A 22152-nucleotide genomic window follows, 5' to 3' on the forward strand; every position below is an offset into this window, starting at 1 on the left:
TACGATGCGTCGTACTGACAGCACTGGCCGTGCAAAACTGACAGCGGCTATTCTTACAGGTCCCCAACTGACAGGGGCATGGAGGGGGTGTGTCAGCCGGCCCCCTCATGAATACGGTCGACTGCCAGGTGACCTGTATGAGGATCCGACCTCTGATTTGGTAAAAGGTCGGATCGATTAAAACAAAGTATGCACACAAAAATTATAATAAAAATTGAATAAATATAAAGAGAGGATTAGGGGGAACATATTTGGTGGGGGTATTTTTCGGGGGTGGCACGTCCTCTTTAAGCTACTTTCACATCTTGGTTTATGAATACCTTTGAGCATATATGCCAGAAAGGCTCCCGATATATAAGCTAAACAGATCCATAGACGTTTACTGGCAGGCAGAGGCACAATTTTATATGTCAGATCCTGCAGGAAACACAGGATGGAAAGATGTAGCAAGATACATCTTTCCATCCTGCCACCCCCTGTTGCATACGTTCAGCAGAGGCCATGATAAAGGAAGTATGCAACTGTATGGTATCTATCCTCAGCCTCTGCTGAGCGTACACTCAGGGAGGTCCGCAGTGATGTAAGTGTCAATATAAGAATCCAGCTGGTGAACTAAAACATAACTTTTACTCAAAACAATCTCCTAAAAGCACAATAACCAATGCTGTTAAAAAGGAGGAAAACCTTAGCTACTGTCCACATTAAAGGACAAAAATGCCCAAATACTATAGTGTGACACAATAACATACACCTACCCCTATCAATAAGGTATATTAATGTTAATGGGTATTGAGGCACGTGTGTTCCTCCAAACAATAGATCCAAACGGTACGACAGGTAACCACCTTCACATTCTTTAAGTTGGTGACAGTATTAGTAATCAGAACACAAAGCTGATACCTGGGGCAGGTTTGTGAAGTAAGGGGCAGGTTTGTGAAGTAAGTTGTCTTATGGACAGGCTCTCCCACCTGAGCTGTGGATCTCTCTAGCTCCTCCAGTGACCCAAGGCTCCTTGGATGCTCCTCTTTTTCTGGGCTGTCTGGGTAGTTTAGTAGTTATTGCCAAATGTCTTCTTCTAATGGATGCTTTTTTAAAATTCTGTGAGGTTTGCAGAGCTAGAACAATTTCAATTTACCTAAACCTTTTATACACTTTGCAAAACTTTGTTCTTGTTCTGAGTGTGCTTAGCTTTCATGATGGTGTTTCTTCACCTATGTTCTCTAACAAACATCTGAGGCCTTTACAAAACAGCTGTAGTTATACTGAGAATAAGATACATTCAGATAAATTCTATTAACTACTTAGGTGACTTCAAAATGCAATTGGACACACTGGGGGTCATGTATTATGCCTTTTACATCACTAGTGAAGATTTCTTATCCTCCCCAGTACATTTTATCATTGCTATTCCACGACTTTATGACAAAGTAACCCCAGTAATGGTAAATGTCTTAATCAAGATGTATGCTACATGTCCTCTAAGTATTGTACTAATGATACATCTAAAGATAAAAAAGTTGGTTATCTTTGTAATCTTGACAACAAACTAAGAGGATGTGGGAAATCAAACACAGACGTGAAAATAGTCTGGGAGGGGCACTATGAATTGTGCAGAAGAGCAGCTGGCAGAATTTTAGCACAATTAGGACGGGATTACAGTAGTCGAGTCATGACATGATGAGGGCATCAATTAAAAATTCAGTTTTATCCTGTGCAAGAAAAACATGAATTAGTGAGACATATTCTTGGTTTTGGGGAGAGGAATTAAGGATGTGATGAATGAAAGGCACAATGTGAGGTAAGCAGTCAGCTGGAGCTTCAAGGCATCAGGGGACTTGTCAGCGTGCACAGAAGCCTATGAGGAATTTGTGACAAAAGTAAAATGTAATCATAGACGTCTTCCTGACAAGAATGAGGATGTGCAGGACGAGACAGCACAGGAGATTAGGCAGCCGAGTGCTCTAAGTACAAGAAGCGTTGGGTGTTGTCAGCGATTAATAGGGAAATATAAAAGAACATCATCTATAAGCCAGAAAAAGCATATGGAGTGAGAGCTTGAAGGTCTCCAGGCCCTGGCCCATTATGGCAACGCATTTTTAGTAGTTCTGGATAGGGAACCATTCATCTCAAATCTGAATCACTCAACCTGTCATGGGGGCAACTAGACACTTGAAGTATACACAATATTTACAGACAAAAGGCAAATGTAGAGATCCCATTAAGGAAATTATGATGGTATTGTACCCGCTGCTTGATGTGGATTTATGTGCTGTGCATTTTATGAATATATTGTAACATTGTTGTCAGGAAGGCAGAATTACAATACATTGGATATAAACATATCACTATAGAGCAGTGACGGCAAACCTTTTAGACACTGAGTGCCAAAACTAGAACCAAAACCCACATATTTTTTGCAAAGTGCCAATGCGACAATTTAAGCAGTAACTTATTGCTCCCTGCTCTGTCAAAGATTTAAAGCTCCATGCCCTAAATTTACATGGCGCCAAACAGCTACTTTATGGAAGTATTGGGTGTAAACCCCCAAACCACTAATCATCCATTGAAGGCTAAAACTTGTGATAGACCATCAATACTTATTTATTACGAATGATATAAAACCAACATATCTAATGGTATTTAGCAATGAGAATTCATACACTGGTAATAAATAATCAATCAAACATACTTTGAAATGTGCTATTTAGTAAAAAGTGCTCTTATCTAGTTTTATGAGAAGTAAACAACCGCAGAGGAATACAGGTGGTCCCCTACTTAAGAACACCTGACTTACAGACGACCCCTAGTTACAAACGGATTTCTGGATGTTGGTAATTTACTGTACTTTAGCCTTATGCTACAATAAACAGCTATAACAGTTATCAGAGGAGTCTGTAATGAAGCTTTATTGTTATTCCTGGTTCTTATGACATTTTTCAAATCCAATAGTCACAGAGACCAAAAAAATTCTGTCTGGGGTAACAATTATAAAATATATAGTTCCAACTTACATACAAATTCAACTTAAGAACAAACCTACAGAACCTATTTTGTATGTGACCTGGGGACTGCTTGCACAAAGAGTTATGTATAGTTTTGTGAAAGACAGAGTAGTGGCATGTATGTCTGTTGAGCAAGGGTGTTGGCATACAACATGGAGGATGAGGGTTTAGGAATGAGTGAGACTTTTAGGTATTGGGCCTACATAGTTGGCTTGTGCCTTGGCATCTATCTCTAACACACACTCATATAACATATGTCAAATCTTTAAACCCTGTGAAGGAATCCATATAACTGGAGTTAAATCCCAAGAGGGAATTGGCAAAAGGTGCAAGGATTATGTTCCTATTGAAAGTAAGCGGACCAAGGGAACTCACATAAGGCTGCTCTCCCACCAGTTAGTCATGAACCCACTCAGCTGTCAGAACAGCTGAGAAAGTCCAGTGAAAGGCGTGATCTTGCCTGTACTATTACATTATTCCTTGTTGTGAACAGTTGGATGTCCTCAGTCTACCAAAGAACTTTGCCATTCAAGACAACAAAGGAATTCAGTAAGTGGAAGGCAAATAATTCTAGAAAATAAAGGAAGTGAGATGATCAAAATCAGTTATTAATTTCTGTATCCAAGTCCTGTACCCTGAAGATAAAGAGGCACAAATTTCTTGAGGTTGTGACATTTCTATAGCACATAATTGTCCTCTCTGGTCAAGACTTCTGTGGCTTTTTGTTGTCCTGGGCCCTTGTGAGATTTCAGAGTGCGTGTTTGGGTCCTAGGAAAGAAAAAATGCAAATATGTTTTTCAGGAAAGGAAAAGTAAAGCAACGAGACGTCTCCAAAAGACCACTTTTTTAATAAGATTACATCTTTATCCAAACCAAATTATCATTGGCAGATTTTCTGTTTCATTACACAAAATATATACCATCTTTGTGTAGAATAGTGTAACAGGAGACCATTTTCAATAAAATTATGGATGTTCTTGAGGAGATTTTATTCAACTTGAGGAACACTTCAAAGCCCTTCAAACCTTACTTGAAACATTGGTGTTTATATGCCCAGCTTTTAGCTACTAGGGCATAGTAAGGGTCATCATTCGGCAACATCTGAAGACGCTGGAGACCATTGATTTGGAACCTTTGACTTAAATTTCAACAACAATTCTTGGCAATATGGATTGTTCAAGTCATTTTAATCTACAGGGACATAACATGGTTGAGCGGTGGTCTTGGGGTGAAATAGGGTCAGGTAAAGTTTGTATTAAGATGTTTGTGATTAGTGCATGTTTATAAAGAGATGGGAATTCAGCTGCCTTCAGGGAGTTAGAGAAAACTGGTGAAAATTCTAATCAGAGCAGAACAGAGATCGAATATGTTCGAGTAGAAGTCAAGTAGCAGAACTGACAGAAATCTTGTCCTCATTCTTGAGAATAAATTGGAAAAGTCCTTGAGGGAATAGGAAGGAGGCCATATTAAGCTAGCTGCCTGTCTCTATTACATAACAAATGTCTATGTGGTTTACTGACAAGTATATAATTGTTTGCCTTGTTTATATTGTGCTATATAGTATGCTCCATACTATACCCTTATAATTTGTTAATTATCAGAGACAAATTAGGATCCTGTGACTAGGAATGTGCAATACATGAGTCCTCGGAAATAAACAAAGACGCAGGGAAATGAGTATTATAGACATTGCTGATCATATTTCAGTAGCCGCCATTGTGGATTTTCAGGGGATCTTAGTGGCTAAAGTTTGCTATAAGGAATAGTACCATGTGGTTTTTGAGAAAGTCTAGAGAATTCTTTTAGAGTAAATTGCAAATTAGAATATAGGAGTATTGTTGTCTTAAACACGTAAGCCATGCCAACATGGATGAAAGTGGGAACAGGACCCTGTTGTAGACAACCTATACATGGTAATGACATGTAGTGTGTTCCAGACTATATTGTACTAAGTTCTCCTAGTAGTAAGGTATTGTCATTGTTTTCTTACTTTTGAAATGGATGATGGAGGCCTTTGTGTGTGTGAGTGTGTAGTGACCTCACAGAGGTAGAGATATGCCCCCAATGAAAATGATATAGGAATAATAATTTGACACTCCAAATAATATGGGATTTATACCTTATTTTTAGTTGATAAAGATAGAAATCCGCATATACTTGACATTTTGGTACTCAAGATATAATATAATGTATACAATACATTGTGTGATAAAGTCAAGCTAGTTCATGAGGTCAAGGTACCATAGCTTGGTTAGTATCAGAAAGAATCAATAACTCAAGAGAACTTACAGCTGATCATTGCCGCCTGGGACTAAAGTGAAGCATTCAGAGAGCTTCACCAGAGATAACATAGGGCAGAGGGGTCCGTCTGTAACTAAGGGTCATGTGTATGTCAGGTGTTCTTAAGTCTGGGACCGCCTGTATTGGCAAAAAATTGCTGTCCTGGAAGCTAATATACTATAGTGCGATATGAAATAGTAAACATAGATTTATTAGTGTATCAAGACAATAATAGTCAATTGGAGCTACTAAATCAGCTGTATCCAGAAACCCAAATTTTAGATGCACCAGAAAGACATAATGGGGCACATTAACTTACCCAGACCAGAGGAGATCCCGAAAGTGCATTGTCTGTCTATAATGCACTCTGCTGCGATTCAAGAAGATTGTGTGCCTGATATCCTGCAGGTGTCGCTCCCCGCTCAGGTCTGCTGGATTTCACCATCTTCCTCCCGGTGTATGTACAGTAAGTGCATGGCTTGCGACTCAATATTTTTAAGTTAAATTCTGCGCTCTGTCCGAATCAGTCGGATCGCCCGCCCCCTGATTTCAGTTGCATGAAAGCCGGCGCTAATGCGCCAAAATCCGATCGCGTGCGTCACATTCCCCTTCTAAACTCCTGTCCCAGCGGCGCGATCCCCAAAAACTTCGGAAAACCCGACGGAAATGCACCCGTGGGACCCTTAGTAAATAAGCCCCAATCTGAGCACAAATTGGTCCCCTATTCAAAATACACCAGGATGTCACTGGGTAGCTGTTTCAGGTGTGTGGTACTACCACTGAACAGTGGGATACCAGGTACAGATTCTTATAGAGGAGGCGTATAGCAGACTGACATGAGTGCATCTGCCAGAAGGCAAAGTTTGGTATCATAAGAGAAGCGCTGTGACCAGCACATGTACATTTCTGACATGGGAATCAGCAGGTGCTGAGGTGGAAGGGCCAGTACTTTGTTGCAAAGTATCACAAGTGTCAACAATTGATAGTAAATTGTTGTTTTCTAAGTCACTGCCTCCACTGAAAACAAATACTACCTTTAATCCCTTTGTGACCTAGGGTCATTGGTGCCTGGAAGTTCAGCTCATATTCTGCTGGTTTATTTTGCCCCTCCTTAAAGAAGACCTGCCACCAAAATGTTACCACCCTGACTAACAATGTCTGCTGATAAAGGGTTACAAGTCCTCCCTATATCACCTAAAAGTAACTGCCAGTGGGGCACTGTACCTCAATTACAGCAATTTTTTATATGAAAATTAGCTTTTCTGATTCATGTCTGCTGGCTGTACACCATGTATGTGATCACATGAGATCACAGCAGCCTCCATGGAGACTGGAGAGGAGAATAAGTCCATGGAGGCTGCTGTGACTTCATGTGGTCAGATACATACATGGGGTACAGTTTGCTATTGTTAAGAGGCTACAGGACCGTGATCACATGACCTGAACTGCTAAATAGTAAGAAGGCACAAGGCATGGGGGAGGAGTAGATGGGATGGGCCAGCTGAGTGGGACACGCCCCTTTGATGCCAGGTAATATAATATAAAAGGTGATTTATGTGGAAATAAGCGAAAAAATTTTCAGCTAGGGTGTCAGTCAGTCAATAGGGCTGCATAGGAACCTATCACTGGCTGTATATGTGCAAAATCTAGTTTTCTTAGTTTTCTTTGGTGTATAATTGAGACATTTAAAAGGTCTTTTTTCGTGTGATACATGTTTAGTTTTTCCAGTCCTGACAGTTGCGACTTTTGGCTTTTTTTGAGACTTTTTGTTGCAAATGTCTCAAATCCATATGGACACAAGCCATGTGAGGGGGTGGACACTGGATTTGAGGCTGTCGCCTGCATTTTTAACACAAGCCCTATGTTGAAGGTGCACCACAAAAAAGTTGGTGAACTCTGTCAGACCAATGCAGGGATCAATAGATTTATCACTTCTGGCGCATGTTCTTCATGAATCTGGCACACGTTGCATTATACACAGGCAAACACACTTTTAGAGCAGTTTGCACTACTCTTAGTAAATGTTCCCCTAGTGTTTCTTTAAACTTTTGTTATACACTCACCGGCCACTTTATTAGGTACACCATGCTAGTAACGGGTTGGACCCCCTTTTGCCTTCAGAACTGCCTCAATTCTTTGTGGCATAGATTCAACAAGGTGCTGGAAGCATTCCTCAGAGATTTTGGTCCATATTGACATGATGGCATCACAAAGTTGCCGCAGATTTGTCAGCTGCACATCCATGATGCGAATCTCCCGTTCCACCACATCCCAAAGATGCTCTATTGGATTGAGATCTGGTGACTGTGGAGGCCATTTGAGTACAGTGAACTCATTGTCATGTTCAAGAAACCAGTCTGAGATGATTCCAGCTTTATGACATGGCGCATTATCCTGCTGAAAGTAGCCATCAGATGTTGGGTACATTGTGGTCATAAAGGGATGGACATGGTCAGCAACAATACTCAGGTAGGCTGTGGCGTTGCAACGATGCTCAATTGGTACCAAGGGGCCCAAAGAGTGCCAAGAAAATATTCCCCACACCATGACACCACCACCACCAGCCTGAACCATTGATATAAGGCAGGATGGATCCATGCTTTCATGTTGTTGACGCCAAATTCTGACCCTACCATCCGAATGTCGCAGCAGAAATCGAGACTCATTAGACCAGGCAACGTTTTTCCATTCTTCTACTGTCCATTTTTGATGAGCTTGTGCAAATTGTAGCCTCAGTTTCCTGTTCTTAGCTGAAAGGAGTGGCACCAGGTGTGGTCTTCTGCTGCTGTAGCCCATCTGCCTCAAAGTTCGACGTACTGTGCATTCAGAGATGCTCTTCTGCCTACCTTGGTTGTAACGGGTGGCGATTTGAGTCACTGTTGCCTTTGTATCAGCTCGAACCAGTCTACCTATTCTCCTCTTACCTCTGGCATCAACAAGGCATTTCCGCCCACAGAACTGCCGCTCACTGGATGTTTTTTCTTTTTCGGACCATGCTCTGTAAACCCTAGAGATGGTTGTGCGTGAAAATCCCAGTAGATCAGCAGTTTCTGAAATACTCAGACCAGCCCTTCTGGCACCAACAACCATGCCACGTTCAAAGGCACTCAAATCACCTTTCTTCCCCATACTGATGCTCGGTTTGAACTGCAGGAGATTGTCTTGACCATGTCTACATGCCTAAATGCACTGAGCTGCCGCCATGTGATTGGCTGATTAGAAATTAAGTGTTAATGAGCAGTTGGACAGGTGTACCTAATAAAGTGGCCGGTGAGTGTATATACATCCAATGTATCAATGAACAGGCAGCATACCAAAAAATAAAGTAAACACAGAGATTGGTGAACCCAGGACCTTTCACATGTGAAATGCTTTGTCCCTGATTTCATGGACTGAATGATGTTTCAGGAAGGGGACTCCAAGCATCATAGCATAGCTATATATGATGCAAAGAGCCCCTGCAAAACTTCTGGACAACAGCACCATACTGTAATCATGATAATATTTTGGTGCTGTTATTCCATGAGAAAGCAGGGACTCATATACTGAGTGTATCATATATTACTATACTTGCTGTCCCGTGCCCTACACACGGGACCCATTTACTAAGGGTCCGCAGACCGCGATTCTGTTGGGTTTCCCCAATATTTCCTTTTTGCGCCGAATTGCCCCGGGTTTTTGGTGCACACGATCGGATTGTGGTGCATCGGCGCCGACTTGCATGCGACAGAAACCGGGAGGGCCTGCCGTCGGACAACCCGACTAATTCGGACAAACCGCGAAATCTAAAAACGGAATTGTGTCGCAAGATCAAGCACTTACATGCAACAGGAAGAAGAAGGTGAACTCCGGTGGACCTCGGCGGAGGAAGCGACACATGAAGGAAATTGGACACACAACCATAGCGAATCGCGGCAGATCCGAATCCTCGTCGGACAACGCACAACGGGGATCGCAACAGGACCGGGTAAGTAAATTTGCCCCAGTGTTCTGTAATTGAATAACCGCCCTCATGTGTCCCAGGATTCCCAGACCGATCATGTTCCTATTATTTTAGCCTAAGCTTTGAACCACTCACTCCTACTTATCTATCTTTGTCATATATATCTCTTCGCATTGTGGTGTTTCTGTTTATTCCACTTCAATCCCATCTACAGTCAGACAAACAGAAAAATCTACATTATAAAAGTAGCACCCATCCATGGGTAACAATGATACACGACAATGCTCCTAATTCCTAATTGAATGTTCTTATTGTAAATGGATAAATGTGATATAATGATAATAATAATATACATTTATATAAATAATAATATATAAATACTGTGATACAATTAGACATATATTTCATTACACCACTCTGTAATACCAGATTTTTATGAATTACTGAAATTAGTGTGAAACCAGAAATATGTGGGAAATTCAGCCATTAAACAAACCAATTCAGTCTCTTTAATCTGTTTTATTTTAGATCGGATGAAACCCCACTATCTTCCCCTGTGGCATCCTTCATTAAGAAGGGGGCCTTTGTGCAAGAATTTAATTTCAATGTATGGCATAGATTGTGCCCTGGAACCTAGAACACAATAGGACCCCTTCAATGTCCCACAAGACACTGCACAACCGATCCCAAACCATAGAAATATTTATGGCGTGGAATTTGCAAATTTGTATGTCTGTTGCCAAGTGACCTTTTGTGTAGAGACATAGAGCAACTCATTGATCTCTCATTTCCTATACAGAACCATTGCCCCTATAATAAGCCAGGCTTGTCTGTATACCTTGTGCTGCCTCCAATGAAACAACCAGTGCAACCACGACCTTTGCCCTGCACACTCAGCATTCATTTCCTCTCAAATTCGGGCTATTCTGCAAACGTCCATAATAATATATTTCTATAACAGTCTAGATACTTTTTATAGTTAGGGGCTGTGATCCAGGAGAAATGTTTTTGGGAGTTTTAAAAGGAGATTAATGTGAATATCATTAAAGCCCCTAAAGTGTACATTGATTTACCATTCATTCACATTGTATTTCTCCCGGCCTCTTTTATGTAAGAAGGGTTTTATCCGTGTATCCATATGACAACAACTACTTCTGTGGCATCTCTGTGTTATCTAAGGGAAAGAGACAAACAAGGGATTTTTTAACCTTTTGAAATTGATTGTGAATTAGGGAGAGATACTGATATGTAGAAATAGGAACCAGTATAGAGTATATGGAGTAATAGGAGGAGATATAGGGAGATGTTATATGGAGTAATAGGAGGAGATATAGGGAGATGTTATATGGAATAATAGGAGGGGATATAGGGAGATGTTATATGGAGTAATAGGAGGAGATATAGGGAGATGTTATGTGGAGTCATAGGAGGATATATAGGGAGAGGTTATATGGAGTAATAGGGGGAGATATAGGGAGAGGTTATATGCAGTAATAGGGGGAGATATAGGGAGAGGTAATATGGAGTAATAGGAGGAGATATAGGGAGAGGTTATATGGTGTAATAGGAGGAGATATAGGGAGAGGTTATATGGAGTAATAGGAGGAGATATAGGGAGATATTATATGGAGTAATAGGAGGAGATATAGGGAGAGGTTATATGGAGTAATAGGAGGAGATATAGGGAGATGTTATATGGAGTGATAGGGGGAGATATAGGGGAATGTTATATGGAGTAATAGGAGGAGATATAGGGAGATGTTATATGCAGTAATAGGAGGAGATATAGGGAGATGTTATATGGAGTAATAGGAGGAGATATAGGGAGAGGTTATATGGAGTAATAGGAGGAGATATAGGGAGATGTTATATGGAGTAATAGGAAGGGATATAGGGAGATGTTATATGGAGTAATAGGAGGAGATATAGGGAGATGTTATATGGAGTAATAGGAGGAGATATAGGGAGATGTTATATGGAGTAATAGGAGGAGATATAGGGAGAGGTTATATGGAGTAATAGGAGGAGATATAGGGAGAGGTTATATGGAGTAATAGGAGGAGATATAGGGAGATGTTATATGGAGTAATAGGAGGAGATATAGGGAGATTTTATATGGAGTAATAGGAGGAGATATAGGGAGGTGTTATATGGAGTAATAGGAGGAGATATAGGGAGATGTTATGTGGAGTAATAGGAGGAGATATAGGGAGATATTATATGGAGTAATAGGAGGAGATATAGGGAGATTTTATATGGAGTAATAGGAGGAGATATAGGGAGATGTAATATGGAGTAATAGGAGGAGATATAGGGAGAGGTTATATGGAGTAATAGGAGGAGATGTAGGGAGAGGTTATATGGAGTAATAGGAGGAGATATAGGGAGAGGTTATATGGAGTAATAGGGGGAGATATAGGGAGAGGTTATATGGAGTAATAGGAGGAGATATAGGGAGAGGTTATATGGAGTAATAGGAGGAGATATAGGGAGAGGTTATATGGAGGGATATAGGAGGAGATATAGGGAGATGTTATATGGAGTAATAGGAGGAGATATAGGGGAGGTTATATGGTGTAATAGGAGGAGATATAGGGAGAGGTTTACTGTAGGGTAAAGTTGTTAGGAAAAGCTGATGGGATAATTAGTGGTCCAACAGGGGTAAGTTGGTCCAGAGTATGCTGGCTGCTTGGTCCAGTGTGGATGGGCTGCCTGGCGTGAGGCCACGTGCGCTCACGCCAGGCAGCCCATCCACACTGGACCAAGCAGGAAGAGGTTATAAGGAGTAATAGGAGGAGATATAGGGAGAGGTTATATGGAGTAATAGGAGGAGATAAAGGCGAAGGTTATATAATGTCCCCACCATATAATGCCTCCCTTGATTTTAGCTCCCAACCCTGTCTGTAGCCCCCACTCATAATAACTCCTTCACTCTTAGCGCCTCCTGTATAATGCCCCTTTATCCATTATCTCCCAATTTATGCCCCTAATAGCATGCCCCTGATTTTACCCACCTTCATTCATATTGTCCACCTCTCATATTTTGGTACCCCCTCTCATATAATGCCTCCCCCTCTTGGTTTGTGAACCCTTTCTTTGCACTCCCTTTCATTGTTGCTGGATTCAGAATAGATGAGATACTCACCTTACCTTGTTTCCCCATTGCAATCTTGTATCCTCCTTTGCCAAGGCAATGTGCAGCTCTGAAGCTGGCAGGCGGTATGACAGCATCCCATTGAGTCTGCTGCAGATTATCGTATCACGGCTCTCTGTATCACCATTGTATTAAAGATGAAGGCCAGGACATACCTCCCTCCGTCCAATATAGCGGAACAGACCCCTGTCCTGTTGGATTTGGGAGGTAGGGATAGGACTAGGTTATTTGTGGTAATTAGGGTGGCAATTTGTGGTAATTACACATGTAACAGTAAGATGTAATTTGCTGTATGCTACATGTCAGTTGTAGGATGATGCTCTCCTTGTATACACTCTATGTAGATTGTGAATATATATTATATGACATGGCAGTGGAGGGCAGCAAACACTTAGACTGCATCATTGAAGTGGAGTTTAATAAGTTAATGCTATAGCAGTGCGGTGGAGTATATAATGGTGAATACTTTTAAATGGCAGAGGAGGGAGGGGGTGATTGGACTGTTCAATGCTGTGTTCAGGAGGAAAGCAATTTCATGCTGACTCCACAGCAAACACTCCAGGCCCTACATTGGGAATAAATCTTTTGTCATCATATAAAGAGACATCTGGTTTTCCAGAGCAACAGGAACGTCATTGCAAGCTCTCCGGAAGCCTGCGTTCCTTGTACACATATAACTGCTTTATATGTCTCTATTCATACAAACAAATATAATTCTAAATACACAAAGATTTGCATGTATTAAAATGCACAGATGCCTCCTGACACAAACATATATGCATAACCCACAAAAGTATAAGGAGCAGAGGACGACATGGAACATAAGATGCCAATGAGTTGTAATATAAATATCGAATGCTATACAGTCTATAGGAAAAGTAGCAGTTCGCTGATATAGCAACGCAGGTGTGTGGGCCGCCCACTTGGACAAAACATCCTTCACTTAAGAACCAGAAGCGAGTTTAAAATTCTTCTAGCTTTATTCATAGAAATTTTCATAAAATATGTCCAATGCACACAGACCATGCAAGGTAGAAGAAAGTCTACACATTTCAGACGCACATAACGCCTGTAGTCATTGCTGAAACGTGCCTGAAACACGCAGGACTGCTTCAGGCTTCTATGGTCCGTATACTTTGCATGTATTTTATATGTAAATTTCTATGAATAAAGTTGGAAGAAATTTGCACATATACTATATAATTACAGGACTTAAAGGGGTTCTCCAGTCATCACAAGTTAGCTTGCTATGATGAGATCCCCATGAGTCCTGAGAATGGGGGTTCATTGTACCCCTGTTGTTCTCTCAATGCAGAGAGCAACTAGTCACACATTCGCTGCCTGCTCTATTCATTTCTATGGTTTTGACAAATATTGCCAAGTAGGGCATTTGGCTATCTCTGTCATCACCTTAGAGATGAATGGAGCAGTTAGTTCTTCTTGTGCCGGCTGCTCTGTTCATCTCTATGGCGCTGATGGAGACAAGCAAAGTTCTCTGCTGCGCCAGATTAATCATTGTAACAGGTGCTGGATGATTTATCTGGTGCTTCTACATCTAACGTAGCCGGGGGAGCATACGGCAGCACGCTGGAGAGGAGCAGGGGTCAGTGTTACTCACCCCTCCCCTCTCCATGGAGAAGCACGGCGCCTGGCTGCAACCACAGGGCGAGATAGAGCATGCTCTATCTTTTACCTGTGCACAGTATGGTGCCTGCAACATATAATTGCAGGTTAATTCCCAACTTTTAGGTGTTATTTACTCCAGTTTTCTGGTATAGACATATTGATAAATGTTCCTCAGAGTGTGATAAACTGCAGCAAGTTTCATTCACAGTAAAGTAGACTTATTGTAATCCGCATGTTGTATTTTGCTTCTGAAGATTTTTAATACAGATTTTAACCTTTGCAATACAATAGTTGTACTCCTATTACAGATGAGCAGCTTCTGTAAACCATGTCAGGAACCATCTTTTCACTGCAGATGTTTCTGTCGGAATAGCAACAAGTATCTGCTACATACATTCTGCAGTCATTCCATCCCTCAATCTACTTAAAACGGCTGATAACAGAGAATACTTAGAATCGCGGGTCTGCCGCGATTCACTAAGGTCGTGCGTCCAATTTCCTTCCTTGCTTCCCCTCTGAGATCCGCCGGCGTTCACCTTCTTCTTCCTGGTGCATGTTAGTGCTTGAACTTACGACACAATTTTGTTGTTCCACGGTTTGCCCGAATCCATCGGGTTGTCCGACGGCACGCCCCCCGATTTCTGTCGTATGCAAGCCGGCGTGCCACAAACCAATCGCGTGTGCCAAAATCCCGGGGCAATTTGGCGCAAAAAGGAAAAATTCGGGAAACCCGGCAGAATTGCGGTCCGAGGAAAAATGAGCAGTAAATGAGCACCATTATTTCCCATCTGTACATAGAGCTTTATATGTCTGTAGTTGAATATTAGCAGACGGTCCCTAAGTACAAGGACACAGAGAAGGGATTTGAAGAGACACAGAGCTGTCAGTCAGAATAATGGGGCGTGGCTCACTGCCAGCCTCTAAGAGAGATGAGTCAGAGATAACAGAGATGAGTCAGAAAAGCTAATTTGCATATCAGAAAAAGTCTGTAAGTAAGGTACAGTGCCTCACTAGCAGCCAATTTAAGGTGATATGAAGAGGACTTTTATGAGCAGGCATTGTTAGTCAGGGTGACAGGTCTTCTTTAAGTTGAACTGTAAGTAGAAACTGTATATTTTATAATTGTAACCACAGCCAAATTTTGTTTTAGTTTCTGTGACAATTGGATTTAAAAAATGTTGAATTGTCATAAGAACCAGGATGAACACTAAAGCCTCACTGCAGACACATTTGATAACTGTTATAGCTGTTTATTGTAGCCTGGGACTAAAGTGCAGTAAATTACCAACATCCAGAGGTCCGTTTGTAACTAGGGGTTGTCTGTAAGTCGGGTGTTCTTAAGTAGGGAACCACCTGTAGATTGTATTCAATGAAACCTGAAGATATCTGTAGTCCATTTAAAGGAAACCTACCACTTGTAGTGGCAGGTTTCCGATGGCAATACCGAGCACCAGCTCAGGGTGAGCTGGTGCCGGAGCTTATTTTAGTTAGTGTTTTAAACCGCGGTATCGCGGTTTAAAACACTTTTTAAACTTTATAGCCGGCGCAGGCAGGTACGCGCTCGGCGCTTACCGTGCGCGCGGCTACATAGGAAGTGAATGAGAGCCGCGCGCATGGTAAGCGCCGAGCGCGTACCTCCCTGCGCCGGCTATAAAGTTTAAAAAGTGTTTTAAACCGCGATACCGCGGTTTAAAACACTAACTAAAATAAGCTCCGGCACCAGCTCACCCTGAGCTGGTGCTCGGTATTGCCATCGGAAACCTGCCACTACAAGTGGTAGGTTTCCTTTAATGCTTTGCCCTCCCAGTGATCACTGTAGGCAAAGTCCATATGTATTTTTGCACAGAGATGTATAGAATCTCCGGTAGTCTATAATATCCATGTACATATTGCGGCCAGGCAATGGCACATCAATAGCGCTGTATTTTATGGAACAGGATGACATATATTGTCTAGCTTCCTCTTTATTGTTCTCTTTGGAATTATATTACATGTAAAAGACTTTCAGGGATTCTTTTCACAATAATAAAATCTGTCCGCACTCATATACGTTTTTATAATGATTGAGCCCTGAGTATTATATCCCATAGCTTTCAAACAATGGGCGGAATAGAACTCGTATTCATAATAGATACCATTCAGACATCAGAAGCTGAGGATTTCATGAAAAAAGTTATTTTAGGATTATTCACAAAGTGTGGTTTCTATTGCCCTTTAGCTGGCTAAGGCTGGCTGCACATGAAAGTTCTTGTTCCGTTTGAAACGGCTCAATGTGTGGATCAGATCTCTCAGACCGAACACAGTGCCGTGGATGGGAGTCCTTGCATCATCGAGAAATATTATAAATGCACTTCAGCTGTAAGAGACAGAATCTAAAAAAATTCAAAATGATTTAGAATTAGTCACAATTGTTATTATATTATAATTACATGAAATTAGTATTTGATCACCTACCAACCAGCATGAATTCTGTGCCTCTCAGACCTGTTAGTTTTTCTTTAAGAAGCTTCTCCTTCTCTGCACTTATTACGTGTAGCTTCTCCTACTCTGCACTCATTACCTGTATTAACAGTTTGAACTTGTCACCTGTATAACAGATACTTGTCCCCACTCTGATCAATCACACACCAACCTCTCCACCATGACAAAGACCGAAGAACTAAGGACACCATGGACAAAATTGTAGACCTGCACAACGCTGGCATGGGCTATAGCAGTGATTTTCAACCAGTGTGCCGTGGCACACTAGTGTGCCGCGACACATGGTCGGGTGTGCCGCGGGGAAAGTTCCCCAAACTGTGGTGCCCCCTGTGTTTTGATTCCCGGCAATGCACAGCGATGCGCAGTCACGGCTTCTTACAATGTAGGAGACGTGTACAATAACACATGCGCAAGCTTTCAACCTCGCGCGACAAAATGACATCACCGAGGCCGCCGCATCATCCTGAGAGCGGAGAGACTCTCGCATTTGCCCACCGCCAAGGTAATGCCCACCAATAATGCTGACTATATGAGCTTTTGCCTGAGTATATGAACTGTTGGCAGAATACTCAGCATATGAGCTGGTACTTTTAGTACTCCAGCAGTATACTGCATATAACAATGAGAAATGTAAAATGAGAAATACTATAGTCATGAGGCTGGAGTACTACAAGTACCAGCTCATATGCTGAGTATAAGAGCTGGCACTTGTACTCTGGCCTCATGGCCATAGTACTTCTCATTGTACCCCTTTATTTTGCAGTATATGAGCCACATAATAATCAGCACCATATACTAAAAACAGGGAGAAACTAAGAACTGTTGAGGAAGAGCTTCGTGTGTGTCTTTCCACCATTCCGGCCAGGATATCCCTTTTGTGTTTATCGAAACAGTAAAATAAATTTAGAATCTATATTATTAACTATATGTATAATATGACTGTTTTAGTGTCATTTTGTGCTATTTTGGTTGGTGGTGTGCCCCAGGATTTTCTAAGTATAAAAAGTGTTCCGCGGCTCAAAAAATGTTGAAAATCACTGGGCTATAGTATAATAGACAAATTGTTGGCGCTTTTACAATATCAAAGAAATATATGATGACTGTCAGGCTTCCATGGTCTTGGGCTTCATGTAAGGTCCTACTTTGTGGATAAACATAATCTGTGTGTGCTATATAAATAATGGAATTATTATTATTAATTATAATTATTAAAGGTGATTCTTAAAAAGGTCAGGAATCAGTCCAGAACTACATGGGACGGCCTGATAAATAACCTGAAGCAAGCTGGAGCCACAGTATCAAAGATGTCCAGACTCAATTGAAGCTTGCCAATGACAATCTGATTAATTAAACGGAGGCATGGGAGAAGGTGTATCACATGATTTTGGCCAATTTTTGGCCTTCTCTCAGTAAAAACTTTGAAAATGGGTCATAGCTGGGTCTTCCAGCATGATAATGACCCAAAAGACACAGCCAGCACAACCAAGAAGTGGCTCAATAATAAGCATTTCCAGGACCTGGTCTGGTCTAGCCAGTCTCCAGTCCTAACCACCAAGCTGAAAATCAATGTTGCCCAGTGACAGAAACAAAACCTGGATGGACCAGTAGAAGATCTGTATGGAAGAATGGGCAAAAATACCTGCTGAAGAGTGTTCAAACTTGGTCAAGAACTAGAGGGAACGTCTGACATCTGTACAATATATCCAAGTATACAAGATATACCGAATATTAAGTTCTGTTTTTTTCTTGTATCAAATACTTATTCCATGCAATACAATGGCTGGCACCATAATATGGCAAAATAAAGGACATGTCCCATAATTTTCCATGTATGGTCAAGGTGCGGTGAGACACCGTGTGCTCACTGCACCATGTGACCAGGTGCCAGATACCTCTATGGGAGCCGCAATCCCGACGCAAATTGTATGGCTGGATAACGGATTACGTTGGGGTGCATGAGACCTAACAGTGAGCGGCGCCACATTCTCAACTGCTATAATACAGTCATGGCCATACGTTTTGAGAATGACACAAATATTATATTTTCACATGATCTGTTGCCCTCTGGTTTTTATGTGTGTTTGTCAGATGTTTTTATCACATACAGAAATACAAGTGCAATCATATTATGAGTAATAAAAGCTTTTATTGACAGTTAGAATGAGTTAATGCAGCAAGTCAATATTTGCAGTGTTGACCCTTCTTCTTCAGGACCTCTGCAATTCTCCCTGGCAGCTCTCAATCCACTTCTGGACCAAATCCTGACTGATAGCAGTCCATTCTTGCACAATCAATGCTTGTATTTTGTTATAATTTGTTGGTTTTTGTTTGTCCACCCGTCCCTTGAAGATTGACTACAAGTTCTCAATGGGATTTAGATCTGGGGAGTTTCCAGGCCATAGACCCAAAATCGCTATGTTTTGTTCCCTGAGCCATTTAGTTATCACCTTTGCTTTATGGCAAGGTGCTCCATCATGCTGGAAAAGGCATTGTTGATGCTCTTCTTGGACGGTTGGGAGTAGTTGCTCTTGGAGGACATTCTGGTCCCATTCTTTATTCATGGATGTGTTTTTAGGCAAGACTGTGAGAGAGCCGATTCCCTTGGCTGAGAAGCAACCCCACACATGAATAGTTGCAGGAGGCTGTACAGTTGGCATGAGACAAGACTGGTGGTATCGCTCACCTTGTCTTCTCTGAACAAGCTGTTTTCCAGATGTTCCAAACAATCGGAAAGGGGATTCATCAGAGAAAATGACTTTACCCCAGTCCTCAGCAGTCCAGGCAAATATTGACTCTGCAATTAATTGCTGTTAAGCTGATCACTCTTTATAACATTCTGGAGTATATGCAAATTGCCATTATAAAACCTGATGCAGTAGACTTTGTAAAAGTTTACATTTGTATCATTTCCAAAACGTATGGCCATGACTGTAGTTTTGCAACAATTTCCAGAAGTAAACTAGGCCAACCGACACATGGTCTAAAGTACAACTCCACAGTCGTATACTTTGCCATGTTTATTATAAATGTTCCTGATAAACATGGTGCTGCAAATTGCACTAGTTTATTCTGCAACACTTTTGAGAAATCTCCCCTATCATTTATGGTGATCTGTAATTGAAATTCACGAAAATGGTGCACTCTCTAAAAAATCTAAAGCTAATGATTGGAAAAACTAACCCTATAGCTCTTTCTATAATAGGTGGAAAGTCAAGCAAATGGCTAAAATACAGCATTTGCAGCATACAGCTGACTTTGTATTGTATAAGTATTGTATAATATAGTCTGTATAGCAAGTAAATATATTTTTTAAAATATTCTTTAAAGAATGAGCAAACAATGCAACAAAAACTGAAGCTTGTCACTGGTGACATTACTGTTAAAAAAATTGAGGAATAAGGAGACCTACAATGACTTTATCACCCAAGGACCCAACTAAACCTAAAGCTGCGCATGGTCAGAACCATATCTGGAGAAGCTATAAAGCTTCTCCCTCTGGGGGATCGGGACCTGCTGGCATTACACAGATAGTCTGTATACAGTGTAATGTCTCATTTTCCCTGTGGAGGCTCTGCAGGAAAAGATATCCTTGTATTCTACAATTATTCGCAAATCAGCCGCTCTCTTGTCCATTACATTTCTGTTCAATATCTCCCTCCTCGTTCTGCACATCTCCAGACCAGCATCCTCTAGAGATTACTGTGTCTGAACTCTAAAGTCAGCTGCAGATACATATCATATGAAAATCTTATTTCACAGCTAAAATAACAAATATAGAGTAGGTAGAGGAGCGGCGGGCCTAAGTAGTAAGCCATAATAACACATCGCTCTCATCTGCTCTCCAGGTCTTATATCAGGGCTGTTCTATGGGATCACCAGTTTTCTTATCACTACTGAGACCATCTATGAGTCTCAGAGCAAGCAAAACTGATTGACTTTCCTCCAAAGAAATTATATTCAGTCTGTATCTACTGTTCTAAGTGGTAGGCTGGTTGTCCAACTCCATGAGACAAAGAAATCATACATTTGCCTCTATGTGTTAAAATGGTCTTCTATATAGGAGAGACATAGGAGGTATTTTACTTGTAATCTTTCAGTTCTCTGACCTCCTGCCTGAGATTTTCTTCTAGTTCTTATACAATTTATCTGATTTAATCGACAGCAGTAGTTACATTTTGATTTTTTGGCTATGCTGGTGAATGCTGGTAGCAAGGATTCCTACTTTGTCAGGTAGATAAACACTTTCCAGATTAACCAGTTAAGGACCAGGCCTTTTTTTGTTTTTTCATTTGCATTTTTCACTCGCCCCCTTCAAAAATCTATAACTTTTTTATTTTTACACATAAAGAGCTGTGTGAGGGCTTGTTTTCTGCATAACAAATTGCACTTCATAGTGATGTTATAGCGGTGCGGAAGCTTTGCCGACACGATCGCCGGAATAACACCCGCGATCAGTACCAGCACCGGTCGCGGGTGTTACCAGTAAGTCTTTTCTTTTCTGCAATATGCAGCAAAGACTTACTGGCTATGGAGAGGGCTCAGCCTGTAAGCCCTCTCCATGCACTGGGACCTGACACGTGCCAGGAATACACAGCGGGCGGTCGAGAACCAGTTAAGTTTCTCTCATGGCCCAGCGTGGTGGCATCACTATAAACTTTGAAGTGAAAAGTCACAGGGACAGAGAGCTTTGTTCTGAAATTAAGCTCTCCCCACCATAGAGTGCACCCTCAATATATTTAATTCCCTTGTGTGCTCTCTTGAAGTCGGGTACATGATGTCAATGGGGATGATCGCAGGCAGGCGGAGCTTGACTCAAGGAACCTCCACCACCATGACTGACTTTATACAACCAATTTACATTTCAGTTCAAATTAGATTTTTTTGATGATGCCAACACATTGGGAGATGAAAGAAACATGATCTGGAAGGTGTTAGGCCCCTTCCACACTCGCGAGTGTGATGCGATGAACTCGGATCACACTCGCAACACGTGCTGCTCGGATCGCACGGCCAGAACGCTGCAAACCGGAACTGAACTGAGCATGTATTCATCATTTATATGTATGGTATCTCTTTTCATAGCGAAGATGGCCTCTGTCAGTTCCCTATAGGAAATCCAATATGCAGGGTTGGACTGGCCCACTGGTTAGCCCCCGACCCCTGGAGAAATGGCAGGGGCGGTATTCCATACCCATAGGCAGCCCTGGAAGTGGTTGTAGTAGTCAATGCGGCTAGAACCAGCCTATCAAGTACTACGATGGCAGCTGACATGTTCAATAAAATTGGCATCTTTAAGACACCAATGTTATTGACCCTGCAAACACAAAGTGGCCCGGAAGCCCGGAATGCGTTTTTAAACGCGATGTGTGACTGCACCTTGAGAGGCAGAAGTAATCAATTGCTGCACCATCCCCAGATGCTGTTTATGAGTGATCCAGCTCAGATAGATTAGTCCTTTCTAGACTGTTCAAAAAACTCTGTGTAATGTGTTTATCAACTGCAGGCTGAAGCAACCCAGTTTTCCCAATGTCCTAAATGTTATAATTGTTTTTAGCATAACTCAGCACAAGGATTAAACAAGATATGTTTCTGCTAGCTACAGAATTCTCAAGGTATGTTTGGTTTATAATGCATGAAATCAAATGGTAAATTTCCTTTAAGAAATG

Source organism: Engystomops pustulosus, chromosome 6 (assembly GCF_040894005.1).
Source record: "Engystomops pustulosus chromosome 6, aEngPut4.maternal, whole genome shotgun sequence".
Taxonomy (NCBI): domain Eukaryota; kingdom Metazoa; phylum Chordata; class Amphibia; order Anura; family Leptodactylidae; genus Engystomops; species Engystomops pustulosus.